We start from the raw sequence: 17,784 nt of genomic DNA on the forward strand, positions 1-17,784 counted from the left end.
TTCCCATCGCCGAAGAGAGTAGAGATATTTTTGGTTTTTCCCTCGGAGGCCGAAGCTTCCTATTTAAACGCGCACCTCAAGGTTATTGTGAAAGTCCCTCTATTTACAGTCAAGCTCTAAAATGTCATCTTGATGCCTTTTCCTTACCGTCCGGTGCCGCTCTCATTCAGTACATGGATGACTTATTAGTTGCCGCTGATTCAGAGGAGATTTGCAAAAACGTGACCGTTGCACTGTTGCGTCATTTGTTTGATCTGAATCACAAGGTTTCTCCTTCTAAATTACAATATGTCTGTCGCGAGGTGACTTATTTGGGTCATCTCTTGTCAAAGGAGGGACGACGATTGACCCCCGAACGAATTCAGGCAATTGCACAAATGTCAGTGCCATCCACACAAAGAGAGGTACGTGCCTTTTTGGGCATTACTTCTTATTGTAGACAGTGGATTCCGAGTTTCTCTTTATTGGCTAAACCGCTGTTGGCGCTAACTTTAAAAGATACGCCTCAGCCTCTTCCGTGGACTGACGAATGTCAGAAGAGTTTTACTGATTTGCGTATTGCTTTGTGTTCTGCTCCTGTATTGGGTACTCCTGATTACAGTAAGCCCTTTACGCTCTATGTCCACGAAAGAGAGGGTTGTGCATTGTCAGTCTTAATGCAGCGTTTTGGAGATCAACAGCGACCATGCGCATATTTCTCAGCTACGTTAGATCCAATAGCTAAAGCATTGCCTAGTTGTCTTAAGGCGACAGCGGCAGCAGCAATTTCTATTCGACAGTCTGCTGGAGTAGTGCTAGATAATACTCTCATTGTTATGGTGCCACATGCCGTACTGAAGAAGAGACTAAGGGTAGAATTGACCTAAAAGACACGCCATTAGTGAATCCAGATGGAACACTATGGGTAGATGGTTCTTGTTTCAAGCTCCCGAATGGAGATACAGTTTCAGCCTACGCTATTACTACTTTGCATACGATTGTGGAGACAGCACGCATTAGACATAATTCAGCTCAGGCAGCTGAATTGATAGCCTTAACTAGAGCGTGTGTGTTATCCAAAGGAAAAAGAGTAAACGTGTACACTGATAGCCAATACGCTTTTGGTGTAGCGTTTAACTTTGGGCGCTTATGGAAGGAAAGAGGATTCTTTACTTCCCATGGTACTAAGATACAACATGGTCAATTAGTGACTGAACTTCTTGAGTCACTTACAATGCCTACTCAGATAGCGATCGTGAAGTGTAGTGCACACAAAAAGATTGTGGACGATGTTGGTCGAGGAAATGCATTTGCAGATGAGGTTGCGAAAAAGACAGCCAGAGACAACACAAGTCGAATGTATGTTGCAGGTCCCGCAAACTGCGTAAGAGAAAAGGGAATGTGTGAAGATACAGTAGAGAGTGTGAAATCAATTCAAGGAGAGGCTACGGAGAATGAGTTGAGAAAGTGGAAGGAAAGTACAGGAATGTTAGATGAGATGGGATGTTGGGTTGAATTATCAGAACATCAACGTTGGCTGTTACCAGATGCTTATGTACTACCTGTAGTTACTATGGCACATGGTCCAGCTCACCTAAGTGCAAAAGGAATATGTAAACTTCTGGCTCCAGTGTGGCAAAATGAGGGGATCCCAAAGTGTGCAAATAATGTAGTAAAACATTGTATTGTTTGCTTGATGTACAATCCGGGAAAGGGAACCCCAACTCCAGCAGGTCATTTTGCTCCTCCAACATATCCATTTGAGGTGTTGCAGATCGATTATATTCACATGGAACGATGCAACAACCTCAAATATGTTCTGGTGGTAGTATGTGCTTTTTCTAGATGGGTAGAAGCCTACCCTCTGAAGGACAATACTGCTTTATCAACTGCCAAAATACTTTTGAAAGAATTCTTCCCTAGGTTTGGTTTGCCGCGCATTGTCTGGAGTGACAATGGGAGCGAATTTGTGGGTCAAGTCATGCAAAAAGTTTGTGCAGGTCTTGGCATAAAACAGAAGTTCCACGCGGCGAATCACCCACAGTCGGCTGGTTTAGTAGAATGCTACAATGGAACCTTGAAGCTTAAAATTGCTAAGGTGCAAGCTAGCACAGGACTTAATTGGCCTGATGCTTTACCATTGGCTCTTCTGTCCACCAGAACAGCAGTACACTCTCGTTTGGGGCTTAGCCCTTACGAAGTGATATTTGGTCGCCCAGCTAATGTATGGGGAGTTCCTCGCCCTAAGAAATACTCAGACTTGCCATACCCGATGTTGATTGACTACTTGCATGACCTTACAACTAAATTGCGTGTTCTTCATCAACAGGTTCAGAGTGCTCTACCAGAGGCTTCCACAGACCCAGGTCATTCCATCCGACCAGGTGACTGGGTCTGCACGAAAAATTTCCAACGACAGAGACCACAAGAACAGCAGTTAAAGTCGAAGGAAAGAAAAACTGGGTGCATGCCGTGCACTGCAAGAAAGTGCCTTTGCCCTTGCCTTTCGATCAGTGGGTCCGTAGAGGCATCAGTGACTCTGAAAGTGAGAAAGTTCCGCAATTTGTACCATTCAGTGATGCGCGTCTAATTGGAACACTTTCTGAGAAAGAGGACGACGACATCCTTCAAGAAGCAATACCATCGCATCGTCGCTTGAACACGACAAATCCAGGAACATTGTTTCAAAATCAGACTGCCTCTGGACAGGAACGCTATAATTTGAGACCAAGACCAAAGAACTTGTAAATTTCTCTCCTATGTAGTACTCTATCCCGGTTGCAGGGTCACGGTAGGAGTCTTAGTTACGACCTGAGTAAGTGGCAATAGGCCTGCAGGACCTCACAGTGTCATAGGACGGTAGATAATCGTGACTACAGTGATTGAGGAAGATTGCCGTGAGCATCCACTTAGAAAGATGGAGGCTACATTAGATAAAAGAGAAAGTAAAAATGTAAAGAATAATTGTAAAGAAATATGTAGTCGTTGTAGTATTGCTCTATGCGTCATTATATTGTCGTGTATTCTTTTGGCATCTGTAAACTGGATCATTATTACTCTGCAGCAAAAAGTTGTCTCTTCTCCTACCTCTACATCTTCTTCTACTATCTCTCCGCACCTATTTCACACTCTTCCCCAGCATGAACTCATCAGAAGAACTGAATACTTTAACAATTCCTTCGTCCAGTTGTTACATCAACATCAGTTAGTGATCAATACAACTGACTGTTGGGTGTGTGGACTCATACCACATACGGTAGAAAAAGGAATGCCATATTTAGTTCTTCCATTCTCCTATGAAGGTTCCGCTTGGGCTTATTTTGTCATTTTCAATAATGCATATCAAAGTAAAATTAAACAACCTGTCAGTTCACATAGTGTTGGTTCAAATTTCAGTCATAGTTTATTGATAAAGGGAATGGTAGCTATGGCTAAAATCATGGAAAAAAGTGAAACTTCCATAGATGAAAGAAAAGCATATACCAATTGGAACATAACTAATTACATTTCCAGCCTCAATGATAAGGTTAAGCAAGGAAAATCTCCTCCGATACGGGTCATACCCCAACAAGGAAATTTCTGTCTGCAAATAAATGGTAGAACTCCAAACACCGGACAAAGAGAAAGTTTATGTTCCCATACATATGTTTATTCAGCCCTGAATTCACTGCCGTTAGTACCATCTCAAGGTACATACTTCGTTTGCCACGATAGGGCTTATACATGGTTGCCAGCTGATTTCTCTGGTACTTGTTATATAGCCTTTCTTCTTCCCCCTACATACACCGCTCCTGCGAACCATCATAAAAATAGATATGGCAGAGGGATTGTGGATTCGAAAGACACAGCAGGACAAGAGGGAGGAGATTTCCTCAAAGGATTTCTTCCCTTCTGGGGTCCAATGGCCAACAGCAGAAATATAAGGCAATTGGTTCGTGTCGTAGAAACCACCATAGACATCACTGTAGGAGCTTTAAGTAACATTACAGCTGAACTACAGGCTGATCGTCTTATGACCTTGCAGAACCGTGTTGCCTTAGACTTTGTTCTTGCGGACCGTGGTGGAGTATGCAAATTGATCGGATCAAGTTGCTGTATTTTCATACCTAATGACGCTCCGACAGTATACCAAGCTATCTCTAAGTTACACATAATCTCCGAGTCGATTCATCAGGACGAAGGAGATTGGTCCTTTTCAGAGTGGTTTTGGGGATTACTGTCCAAATGGGGTTGGAAGGTATTGACATTCTTTGGAGTAATTTTAGCTTTTATATTCTCTTGTTGTCTTTGTATGCACTGCGGTCCTGCCATCTGCAACCTATGTGCTACTGCATGTATTCCCAAACCCAAGTCACAAAGAGCAGAGAATATCAAAATGATGGTACAGCAACAGCTTGATGACCTCATGGCCATAGACATCGACTCAGATTAACATGAGTTTGTGTATCTTGCCTGAGTTCTGGCAAAAGGAGGGTCTGAGGAAATTCGATTTTTAATACGATCGTATCGACCCGCCATTTTGTGGCCCGCCGCCATTTTATGTTGCCTTCAATCAGGCAGCACAGCGAACGAAGTCCATTCTGCCTTTTCTGCTTATTCTGCAACATGGTGTTCAAAACAGCCTTCTGCCTCTATCTTTACAAGGCTGGTATTAAGGTCTGACCGAGTACACTAATCCCTGTCTGGTTTTCTAATCCTTGTTTCAACTATCTGTAGGCTCACACTATTCTCCGCCGATCTTATCTTATCGTCTGGCCTTCGCTGTCCTTTGCTAGTATTCTCTCATTTCACAACTGTCCTCCAAACGCACACAAACTATCGCACCACATGCAACTTCGTTGTGGATCGGTTAATGAATTAGTTCAAGGGAGGGGTGACAAACACAGCTGGAGGGGAGGCAACCTTAAGTCACTTGATACTTTGTTTTCCAATTCCTTCTATTGGTGCTGTCTTGTTTTCCGACATTTCTATTGGCTCTGTTCTATCTTTACATTATTCTTACTGGCTCCTTTCTATGTGTTCTGGGAGTGTATGTAGTTAATAAATGGTTTTTATACGGTATATAAGATTGTGCGCCACAAAGTAAAGTGGCAGTCTCCTGAGAACATACCTTGTGTACTTCTTGGACAACTGTACTAGCTGCAGCTAATAAAATCTCATCTTTTACGCCTGACAGAGTGTCCCGTGTCTCTGTTAGTTGAGGCAGGTGAATCCAAGGAGATTTCAGGCGTACCCTGCGCCGCCAGGCCCATAAGGTTCTGGTTCTTCAAATCTCCTGAAGCACTGCATGACTCACCTATCTCTCCTCCAGCTCACATCCTCTCCAGAAGCAGTGCATGATTCGCCTATCTCACCTCCACCTCACAGCCTTTCCTAAAGCAGTGCACAGCTTATCTATTTCTCCTCCTGCTCACACACTCTTCTGAAGCCTTGCATGGATGATTTATTTCTCCTCTACATCACAGCCTCTCCTGAAGCTATCACGACTTACATGCTGCTTTAACCTGGAGTCCGCAGAACGAGTGGCGAGGATCTTGTTCCTGAATGTTCGGCCTTGGCCCAGGTAGGGGCAACTCTTTCTGGTAGCCACGGTGCTGCAGGCAATGGAAACGCCAAGAGGAGGCCGTATCCTTCAGAAGTAGTGCCAGAGGGAAAAAAACCCTGAAAGGGGAAAAAAAACTCCAAAAAGGAAAGGTTCCTGAAAATGGAGCAAATGAATAGGTAAATACAAGAGCAAAAGTACAGGAAAAACACTGGAACAGACGTTAGCCAGTATCGAATATGAGGAAGCAGGAATGAAGACACCATCCAAACAGAAAGTGTTGCAGCGCAAGGAGAGAAAGAATCACAGCCCTTAAATACCAACAAACAGGAAGCGACCAACAGGAAATACAAGGACACCATCTTAGATAGGGAAAAACACATAGAACATAATGGACTAGGAGCCATAGAGAGTGGGGAACAAAGGCATGCTGGGAAGAGAGGAGTAATATGGGAAAAGGGAAAAAACATAAAGGAAGGCACAATGAAGGACAGGAAAAGAAGAAGAGAAGAAGAACAGGTGAGTGGGGGAGGTCAGACCTGCCTGGAAGCACGTCGCGCTTTGAAAGAACGAGGCCCCATGCCCAATTTGGGGCTTCGTAATGTGCACAGCAGGCTGGGGATGCGGCGCGTCTTCAGACCGCGTGCTGTGGCCCGAGCCGAATGTTCAGCTCGTGCCGCACGCGGCGGTGCGACAGTAGGTCCCCCCCCGACTGGGTCCAGGTTTGTGCGGAAACCAGCAGTGAAAATGACGAATCAGAATAGGGGAGTGAACAGAACATGCATCTTCCCAAGAGCATTCACTGAGAGAGTAACCCTTCCAATGAATCAGATACTGAAGACGTTTGTGAAAGATACGAGAGTCACATATTTCTTGCACCTCATATTCTGGTACATCATTCACTAACAAAGGAGGAGGACAAGGAAACCGTCGAGAGTAAGGATCAGGTACATAGGGTTTGGGCTGGGAAACATGAAAGACCGGATGAATCCTCCAGATGCGAGGCAAGTGAAGACGGACAGTGACAGGATTAATCAGCTGAAGAATACGGAAAGGACCGTAGTAATGAGGTGTGAACTTATTCTGAGAAAGGCGCAAAGGCAAACATTTTGAAGAAAGCCAGACTTTATCCTGGAGGTGATATACTGGAGCATCCCTACGCTTCTTATCTGCTATTCTCTTCATGTATCTCTTAGTGTTCAGCAAGTTAGATCGAATCAATCTATGGATCTGTAAAAGTCATCTGGACAATGAAGTGACAGCAGGAAGAGAAGAGGTAGACTGAGGAGTAGAAGGAAAAGAGGTAGGATGATAGCCATAAGAACAGAAAAAGGGGGTGACCTTGGAGGCACTATGGACAGTGTTATTGTAAGAGAATTCAGCAATAGGAAGGTAAGTGTTCCAGTTGCTCTGGGTAGAATTACAAAAGCAGCGAAGGTACTGCTCCAATCCTTGGTTGAGACACTCGGTCTGCCCATTGGTTTGGGGATGGAAACCAGATGATAGTGCTATATTGATATTCAGTATCCTACAGAAATGTTTCCAAAACCGGGAGATGTACTGAGGTCCCCTGCCAGATACAATGCTGTGTGGGAGTCCATGGAGACGGAAAATATGATGGATAAATATCTGACTTAGTTCTTGAGAGGTAGATAATTTCTTCAGGGCAGTGAATTAAGCCATCTTTGCAAAGGAATCTATTGTGACCATGATAACCCGGTTTCCTGCTGATTGAGGTAGTGAACACATGAAATCAGTAGGAATGGTGTGCCAGGGAGCCGGTGAAACAGGTAAGGGTTGTAGTAATCCCGCAGGTCTGGTGCAGGGTATTTTTACTTGGGCACATATGGGACAAGCCTGAACGTATCTTTCGACATCCAATTTCCAGGTAGGCCACCAGAAAGACCGCAAGAGCAGTTCCTGCATGGCCTTGATGCCTCTGTGACCAGCAACCGGAGAATCATGGCACATTTGTAGCGCCTTTTCTCTTACTCCATTAGTAGGGAGGAACAACAGGTTCTTATAATAATAATACCCCTTCTGTTTACGTATTAGGGGGTTTAGGTTCTTTAACTCTTGATCAGACAGGTTGGAATATTCCAGTTGTACCTCATCCAGGAAAGATTGAGCTACACCGATGATTTTACTGGCCTCAAGTAGGTATTGTGATGGGGTCAGAGTACAATCTGGATAACGGCGAGACAGAGCATCGGCCAGTATGTTTTGGGATCCAGGAATATAGGTGACATAAAAGTCATACTGACTGAAGAAAAAGGCCCAACGAGCCTGACGACTGTTCTGGCATAGAAAATTACGTAAACATTGTAGGTTACGATGGTCTGTTCTCACCTCGAAGGGCTCTTTGGAACCCATAAGAAACTATCTCCACTCTAGGCAGGCTGTTTTCAGGGCTAATAACTCCCTTTCTAGTACTGAGTAATGTTCTGACGCAGAGAGTACATGGGACAAATAGAAAACAGGATGTTCAAGACCGTCATCTTCTTGTTGTTGGAGTAAAGCAGCTCCGATGGCTCTTTCAGAAGCATCAGTAACAACAATAAATTGTTTGTTGGTATCTGGGTGTCTCAATATCGGTGCTTAAGTGAAGGCCTTTTTTAGACTCTGAAAAGCAGTTTTAGCCGCCCTTGTCCAGACAAAGCCTTTATTTAAATTCTCCTTCTTTAATGTTTGAGTTATGTGGCTGTTTGTTCTGCAAAGTCAAAAATAAACTGTCGATAAAAATTAGCCAGTCCTAGAAAACATTGCGTTTCCTTAATAGAGGAAGGGGAAGGCCAGTCTAGGATGGCTTGTACCTTTTCCTGGTCCATTGCTATTCCAGTGGGACTAAGGTGATATCCCAAATATTTGACTTCGGTCTTGTCAAACTCTCATTTTTCTGGTTTACAAGACAGTTGATGTTCCCTGAGTCTTTGGGGGACCTGTTTCACATGAGTAGAATGAAGTTCAGGACGTCTAGAGTAAATAAGGATATTGTCTAAGTAGATGACAACCGTATGGTTCAAGAGATCAGATAACACAGTCCATAAATCTTTGGAAAATTGAGGGGGCGTTAGTGAGACCAAAAGGCATAACTCTGTACTCATAATGACCATATGGGGTTCGGAAAGCAGTCTTCCACTCATCTCCTTCTTTGATACGCAAAAGGTGGTAGGCTCCACGAAGATCTAGTTTGGTAAATCGTTGAGCCCCTCTGACTGCCTCTAGAATATCCTTGATGAGGGGCAAAGGATAACAGTATTTTATAGTTATCTTATTTAGACCTCGACAATCCAGACAGGGACGAAGATCCTTCGTCTTCTTGGGTACATAAAAGAGAGGAGCCCCTGCCAGAGAGGATGTTGGTACAATCAGACCTCTATGCAAGTTTTCTTGCAGATACTCCTTGAGAACTTCCCTTTTGGGTTCCGTGAGTGAATACATTCTCCCAAAAGGAACGATCGCCCCAGGTTTCAAGGGAATAGCACAATCGTAATCTCGATGTGGGGGTAGCACAGGTCTGGATGGTTTTTGGAATACATCTTGAAATTCTAGATAGTGATCGGGGACTCCTTGGAAAGTATTGATGGAACATCCGGTAGTAATTTGAGTAGGCATCAACCTCTTGGGTGACTAGTATGTGTCTGAAGCAAAGCAGTTTTCATGACAAAACTGTGAGGACAAGGAAATAGTCCGGGTTTCCCAATTTACATAAGGGTTATGTCTTATGAACCACGGAATTCCTAAAATGATAGTATGATTGGGGGATGATATTAGGTCAAACGAGATGTGTTCTTGTTGGTTCCCAAATTGTAAACTTAGTGTCAGGATGGTAGTATCAACTGGACCAGAGGATATTAAGGATCCATCCACTGTGTGAACTTGTTCCGGGACTTCTTTGGGTCGTGTTGGTATTTGTTGTGTTGTGGCCCAAGTCTTATCCATATATATGCCACTAGCACCACAATCAAGTAAAGCCATTGTTCTTTCTTCACGACCGTCAGGTAACTGTAACGTCACAGGTAACATAAACAAAGTTGTGGCATTGTCCTTGAATGATCTGATGGAAGGTATAGCAGATGATCCCGTCCCCTCCCTTCTTATAGAGGATGGGAAGTGGCGTTTCCCGATGGCCTTAGAGGACGAACGGGGCAGATACGAAGCATGTGACCGGCAGCACCACAATACAGGCACAATCCTTTCTTACGTCTTTCTTCCCGCTCGCTGACGGAAAGTGGACCTCGAGTAGTATCCACCTGCATAGGTTCACCTTCTGTGTCTCTGACGGAAGACGAGGTTCCTCAGGATGATGCAAAAAGACACGTGAAGTGCTTGGCTGGGAGGATCCTCTACTTTTTCTCTTCTCCATACGTCGTTCTTGGATGGAAAGAGCTAGATCCATCAGACCACGAAGATCTTCAACTCGGGTGGAGTGTACTAACTCATCTTTGATCTCCTCTTTAAGTCCTCTACGGAATAAAGTCACCAGAGTTCGTTCCACCCAGGTTGTCTCAGCCGCAACCTGTCGAAAGCGGGTAATATATTGGAGGACATCTTGTGAACCTTGTTGGATGTCACATAATGCTTCTTCAGCAGAGGCCTCCAATCCTGGACGACTAAACATCTGTTTAATCTGATTCACGAAGGCTGGATAGTCAGACAATACTGGGTCATTGGATGATACCATCGGGGTTGCCCAGGCCAAGACAGGACCGGATAGCGCACTGATAAGATAGCCCACCTTTGTCTTGTCGTGGGAGAATTGGGTGGGTCGGAAGGCGAAATACACATTTAATGCATCGAGGAACTCTTGCAGTTTAGTTGGTTCACCAGAGAAATGAGGAGTTGAGGTGGAGACATCCGGAACATCTGCACTGCGGAAAGCTAAAGCCTGTCGTAAAGCAGCATTCTCATTGCGTAATTGTTGCAGTTCCTGAGCCTGTTGCTGAATGGTTGCCAGAAGAGATTGATCAGGATCTGCAGCAGCTCCCACTATATCATCCATGGTGTTAGACGATGTCGGGAGTATTTGGCGCTGCAATCTGTCACGACTTACCTGGAGTCTGCAGAACGAGTGGCGAGGATCTTGTTCCTGAATGTTTGGCCTTGGCCCAGGTAGGGTCGACTCTTTCTGGTAGCCACGGTGTTGCAGGCAATGGAAACGCCAAGAGCATGCCGTGTCATTCAGAAGTAGTGCCAGAGGGAAAAAAACGCTGAAAGGGGAAAAAACCTCCAAAAAGGAAAGGTTCCTGAAAATGGAACAAATGAATAGGTAAATACAAGAGCAAAAGTACAGGAAAAACACTGGAACAGATGTTATCCAGTATCGAATACGAGGAAGCAGGAGCGAAGACACCATCCAAACAGAAAGTGTTGCAGCACAAGGAGAGAAAGAATCACAGCCCTTAAATACCAACAAACAGGAAGCGACCAACAGGAAGTACAAGGACACCATCTTAGATAGGGAAAAACACATAGAGCATAATGGACTAGGAGCCATAGAGAGTAGGGAACAAAGGCATGCTGGGAAGAGAGGGGTAATATTGGAGAAGGGAAAAAACATAAGGAAGGTACAATGAAGGACAGGAAAAGAAGAAGAGAAGAAGAACAGGTGAGTGTGGGAGGTCAAACCTGCCTGGAAGCGCGTCGCGCTAAGAAAGAATGAGGCCCTATGCCCAATTTAGGGCCTCGTAATGTGCACAGCAGGCTGGGGACACGGCGCGTCTTCAGAATGTGTGCCGCGGCCCGAGCCGAATGTTCGGCTCGTGATGCACGCGGCGGCGCGACAGAGGCAGTGCATGGCTCATCTATCTCTCCTTCAGCTCGCAGTCTCTCCTGAAGCAGTGCATGGCTCATCTATCTTACCTCAAGCTCACAGCCTCTTCTGAAGCATTCCATGACTCATCTATCTCTCCTCAAGCTCACAGCCTCTCCAGAAGCAGTGCATGGCTCATCTATCTCTCCTCCAGCTCACAGCCTCTCCTGAAGCAGTGCATGGCTCATCTATCTTGCCTCCACCTCTCAGCTTCTGCTGAAGCAGTGCATGGCTCATCTACCTCTCTTCAAGCTTGCAGCCTTTCCTGAAACACTGTGTGGCTCATCTACCTTTCCTTGAGCTCACAACCCCTAATGACGCACTGCATAGCTCATCTATCTCTGCCAAAGTTCGCAGCCTTTCCTGAAGCAGTGCATGGTTCATCTATCTCTCCTCCCCTACAACATTATGGCCCTCATTATGACCCTGGCGGATGGGGGAGAAGTGGCAGTAAAACCGCCAACAGGCCGGCGGAAAAAAAATGGAATTAGGACCATGGCGGTTACCGCCAGGGTCATCCGCCACTTCTCCACTCTGACCGCCAGGGCGGTGATGACCGCTGGGCTGGAGACTTCGGTCTCCAGCCCGGCGGCCATCACCAGACCGCCAGCGGTATCACGACCCCAGCATACCGCCATGGATTTTGGGTGGTTTGGAACTGCCATGAAATCCATGGCGGTAGGCACTATCAGTGTCAGGGAATTCCTTCCCTGGCACTGACAGGGGTCTCCCTCCCCACTCCCCCACCCCGAGTCCTCCCCCCACTCCCCCTGCCACCCCCCAAAGGTGGCAGGACTCCCCTCTCCACCCCCACCCCCAACATGCACATACACACACCACTACACGCACACATACACTACAACAACACATAGCCACACACATACAGACATGCACACAGACCGACCCACACACATTTCCCATACACACAACACAGCTCCGCATGCATACACGCACTCACACACCTCCTCTACATACTCACACCCACACCCCCATGCACGCACACAACAACCCTCGACCCCCCTCCCCTGACGGACGATCAACTTACCTTGTGCGTTGATCCTCCGGGAGGGGACGGGATCCATGGAGGCTGCTCTGCCGCCAGCTCCCCGTCACCAGAACACCACCACACCGAATCATGGCACGTGATTCGGTGGGCGGTGGTCTGATGATGGGGCAGTGGAGGTGGAGAAGCCCCAATTTCCCCGCCAACCGCCAGTATGGCTGCTCTGGTGGCTCTCGAAAAAGGATGGAGGGCTGCCAGCAGTCATAATACGCTGCACGGACAACTGCCTGCACTGGCGGTCTTCAGCACGGCGGTACCTCGGCGGTCTTTAAAAAAGACCGCCGAGGTCGCAATGAGGGCCTATGTGTCTTATCTATCTGTCCTACAGCTCGCAACTTCTGCTGACGCAGTGCAAGGCTTATCTGTCTCCTCCAGCTCGCAGCCTCTTCTGAAGCACTGCACGGCTCATCTATCTGTCATCCAACTAGCAGCCTCTCCTGAAGCAGTGCATGACTCATCTATCACTCCTCCAGCTCACAGCATCTCCGAAAGCAGTGCTTAGCTAGGTTATCTCTTCTCAAGCTTGCAGCCTCTCCTGAAACACTGTTTGGCTCATCTACCTCTCCTTGAGCTCACAACCCCTACTGAAGCAGTGCATGGCTCCTCTATCTCTGCCGAAGCTCACAGCCTCTCCTGAACCAGTGCACGGTTCATCTATCTCTCCTCCAGTTCGAGCCTCTTCAGAAGCAGTGCATGGCTCATCTCTCTCTCCTCCAGTTTTCAGCCTCCCCTGAAGCAGTGCGTGGCTCATCTATGTCTCCTCTAGCTTGCAACCCCTCCAGAAGCATTGCATGACTCGTCTATCTCTCCTCCAGCTCGCAACCACTACTGAAGCAGTGCATGACTCCTATAGCTCTCCTCCAGCTCTCAGCCTCTCCTGAAGCATTGCAAGACTCGTCAATCTCTCCTGTAGCTCAAAGCATCTCCTGAAGCAGTGCATGACTCATCTAACTCTACTCGAGCTCACAGCTTCTCCTGAAGCAGTGCATGACTCGTGTAGCTCTCCTCCAGCTCACAACCTCTCCTGAAGCAGTGCATGACTCGTTTAGCTCTCCTCCAGCTCGCAGCATCTCCTGAAGCAGTGCATGACTCGTCTATCTCTCCTCCAGCTCGCAGCATCTCCTGAAACAATGCATGACTCATCTAACTCTACTCCAGCTCGCAGCCTCACCTGATGCATTGCATGACTCGTCTATCTCGCCTCCAGCTCGCAGCATCTCCTGAAGCAATGCATGAGTCATCTAACTCTACTCCAGCTCGCAGCCTCTCCTGATGCATTGCATGACTCGTCTATCTCGCCTCCAGCTCGCAACCACTACTGAAGCAGTGCATGACTCCTATAGCTCTCCTCCAGCTCTCAGCCTCTCCTGAAGCATTGCATGACTCGTCAATCTCTCCTGTAGCTCAAAGCATCTCCTGAAGCAGTGCATGGCTCAACTATCTCTTCTCCAGCTCACTGCCTCTCCTGAAGCATGCACAGCTCAGCTATCTTTCCCCTAGCCTACACACTCTTCTGAAGCAGTGCATGGGTCATTTATCACTTCTCCACATTACAGCCTGTCCTGAAGCAGTGCATGGCGCATCTATCTCTCTTTGAGCTCGCAGCCTCTCCTGAAGTAGTGCGTGGCTCATCTATCTGTCCTCCAGCTCCAGCCTATCCAGAAGCAGTGCATGGGTCATCTCTCTCTCCTCCAGCTTGCAGCCTCTCCAGAAAGAGTGTACAGGTCATCTATCTCTCCTCCAGCTCACAGCCTCTCCTGAAGCAGTGCATGGAACATCTGTCTCTCCTCCAGCTCGCAGCCTCTCCTGAAGCAGTGCATGGCTCATCTATCTTGCCTCCAACTCTCAGCCTCTGCTGAAGCAGTGCATGGCTCATCTATCACTCCTCAAGCTCACAGCCTCTCCTGAAGCAGTGCATGGATCATCTATCTCTCCTCCAGCTCGCAGCCCCTCCTGAAGCAGTGCATGGCTCATCTATCTTACCTCCACCTCTCAGCCTCTCCTGAAGCAGTGCATGGCTCATCTATCTTACCTCCACCTCTCAGACTCTCCTGAAGCAGTGCATGGCTCATCTATCACTCCTCCAGCTCACAGCCTCTCCGAAAGCAGTGCTTAGCTAGGTTAGCTCTCCTCAAGTTTGCAGCCTCTCCTGAAACACTGCTTCGGTCATCTACCTCTCCTTGAGCTCACAACCCCTACTGAAGCAGTGCATGGCTCCTCTATCCCTGCTGAAGCTCACAGCCTCTCCTGAACTGGAGCATGGTTCATCTATCTCTCCTCCCTCTCGCAACGTCTGCTGACACAGTGGATGGCTTAAATGTGTGGCTCATCTACCTCTCCTCTAGCTCTCAGCAGCTCCAGAAGCAGTGCATGGCTCATCTCTCTCTCCCCCAGTTTGCATCCTCTCCTGAAGCAGTGCACAGCTCATCTATTGCTCCTCCAGCTTAAACCCTCTCTTGAAGCAGTGTGCGGATCATCTACCTTTCCTCCAGCTCGCAGCCTCTCCTAAAGCAGTGCATGGCTCATCTATCTCTCCTCCAGCTTGCAGCCTCTCTAGAAGCAGTGCATGGCTTATCTCTCTCTCCTCCAGTTTGCATCCTCTCCTGAAGCAGTTCACGGCTCGTCTATCGCTCCTCCAGCTTAAACACTCCCTTGAAGCAGTGTGCGGATCATCTACCTTTCCTCCAGCTCGCAGCCTCTCCTAAAGCAGTGCATGGCTTGTCTATCTCTCCTCTAGTTCGTAGCTTCTCCAGAAGCAGTGCATGGCTCATCTGTCTCTTCTCCAGCTCACATCCTCTCCTAAAGCAGTGCATGGCTTGTCTATCTCTCTTCCAGCTCATAGCTTCTCATGAAGCAGTGCATGGCTCATCTATCTCTCCTCCAGCTCGCAGCCTCTCCTGAAGCAGTGCATGGCTCATCTATCTTTCCTCAAGCTCACAGCCTCTTCTGAAGCATTCCATGACTCATCTATCTCTCCTCAAGCTCACAGCCTCTCCTGAAGGAGTGTACAGGTCATCTATCTCCCCTCCAGCTCACAGCCTCTCCTGAAGGAGTGCATGGATCATCTATCTCTCCTCCAGCTCGAAGCCTCTCCTGAAGCAGTGCATGGCTCATCTATCTTGCCTCCACCTCTCAGCCTCTGCTGAAGCAGTGCATGGCTCATCTACCTCTCTTCAAGCTCGCAGCCTTTCCTGAAACACTGTGTGGCTCATCTACCTTTCCTTGAGCTCATAACCCCTAATGATGCACTGCACAGCTCATCTATCTCTGCTGAAGTTCGCAGCCTTTCCTGAAGCAGTGCATGGTTCATCTATCTCTCCTCCCCTACAACATTATGGCCCTCATTATGACCCTGGCGGACGGGGGAGAAGTGGCGGTAAAACCGCCAACATGCCGGCGGAAAAATAAATGGAATTATGACCCTGGCGGTTACCGCCAGGGTCATCCGCCACTTCTCCACTCCGACCGCCAGCGCGGTGACGACCGCTGGGCTGGAGACTTCAGTCTCCAGCCCGGCGGCCAACACCAGACCGCCGGTGATATCACGACCCTGCATACCGCCATGGATTTTGGGTGGTTTGGAACCGCCACGAAATCCATGGCGGTAGGCACTATCAGTGTCAGGGAATTCCTTCCCTGGCACTGACAGGGGTCTCCCTCACCCCGAGTCCTCCCCCCCACTCCCCCTGCCAACCCCCAAAGGTGGCAGGACCGCCCTCTCCACCCCCACCCCCAACATGCACATACACACACCCCTACACGCACACATACACTACAACACATACCCGCACACATACAGACATGCACACAGACCGACCCACACACATTTCCCATACACACAACACACCCCCTGCATGCATACACGCACTCACACACCTCCTCTACATACTCACACCCACACCCCCATGCACGCACACAACACCCCTCCACCCCCTCCCCTGACGGACGATCAACTTACCTTGTCCATTGATCCTCCAGGAAGGGACGGGATCCATGGATGCTGCTCCGCCGTCAGCTCCCCGTCATCAGAACACCGCCACACCGAATCATGGGACGTGATTCGGTGGGCGGTGGTCTGATGACGGGGCGGTGGAGGTGGAGCAGCCTCCACTTCCCCGCCAACCGCCAGTATGGCTGCTCTGGCGGCTCTCAGTCCGAAAAAGGACGGAGGGCTGCCAGCAGTCATAATTCGCTGCGCGGACAACCGCCTGCACTGGTGGTCTTCAGCACGGCGGTACCTCGGCGGTCTTTAAAAAAGACCGCTGAGGTCGAAATGAGGGCCTATGTGTCTTATCTATCTGTCCTACAGCTCGCAACTTCTGCTGACGCAGTGCAAGGCTTATCTGTCTCCTCCAGCTCGCAGCCTCTTCTGAAGCAGTGGACGGCTCATCTATCTGTCATCCAACTAGCAGCCTCTCCTGAAGCAGTGCATGATTCATCTATCACTCCTCCAGCTCACAGCATCTCCGAAAGCAGTGCTTAGCTAGGTTATCTCTCCTCAAGCTTGCAGCCTCTCCTGAAACACTGTTTGGCTCATCTACCTCTCCTTGAGCTCACAACCCCTACTGAAGCAGTGCATGGCTCCTCTATCTCTGCCGAAGCTCACAGCTTCTCCTGAACCGGTGCATGGTTCATCTATGTCTCCTCTAGCTCGCAGCCCCTCCAGAAGCATTGCATGACTCGTCTATCTCTCCTCCAGCTCGCAACCTCTACTGAAGCAGTGCATGACTCGTGTAGCTCTCCTCCAGCTCTCAGCCTCTCCTGAAGCATTGCATGACTCGTCAATCTCTCCTGTAGCTCAAAGCATCTCCTGAAGCAATGCATGACTCATCTAACTCTACTCCAGCTCGCAGCCTCTACTGAAGCAGTGCATGACTCGTTTAGCTCTCCTCCAGCTTGCAGCATCTCCTGAAGCAGTGCGTGACTCGTCTATCTCTCCTCCAGCTCGCAGCATCTCCTGATGCATTGCATGACTCGTCTATCTCGCCTCCAGCTCGCAACACCTCCCAAAGCAGTGCATGACTCTTCTGTCTCTCCCCCAGCTCGAGCGTCTCCTGATGCATTCAATGACTCATCTATCTCGCCTCCAGCTCGCAACATCTCCTGAAGCAGTGCATAACTCGTCTATCTCTTCTAAAAGCTCGCAGCCTCTCCGGAAGAAGTGCACGGGTCATCTATCTCTCCTCCAGCTCACCTCTTCTCCAGAAGCAGTGCATGACTCGTCTATCTCTCCTCCACCTCACAGTCTCTCCTGAAGCAGTGCACGCCCCATCTATTTCTCCTCCTGCTCACACACTCTTCTGAAGCAGTGCATGGATGATTTATCTCTCCTCTACAGCACAGCCTCGCCTGAAGCAGTGCATGGCTCAACTATCTCTCCTCCAGCTC

Source organism: Pleurodeles waltl, chromosome 9 (genome assembly GCF_031143425.1).
Source record: "Pleurodeles waltl isolate 20211129_DDA chromosome 9, aPleWal1.hap1.20221129, whole genome shotgun sequence".
Classification (NCBI taxonomy): Eukaryota; Metazoa; Chordata; class Amphibia; order Caudata; family Salamandridae; genus Pleurodeles; species Pleurodeles waltl.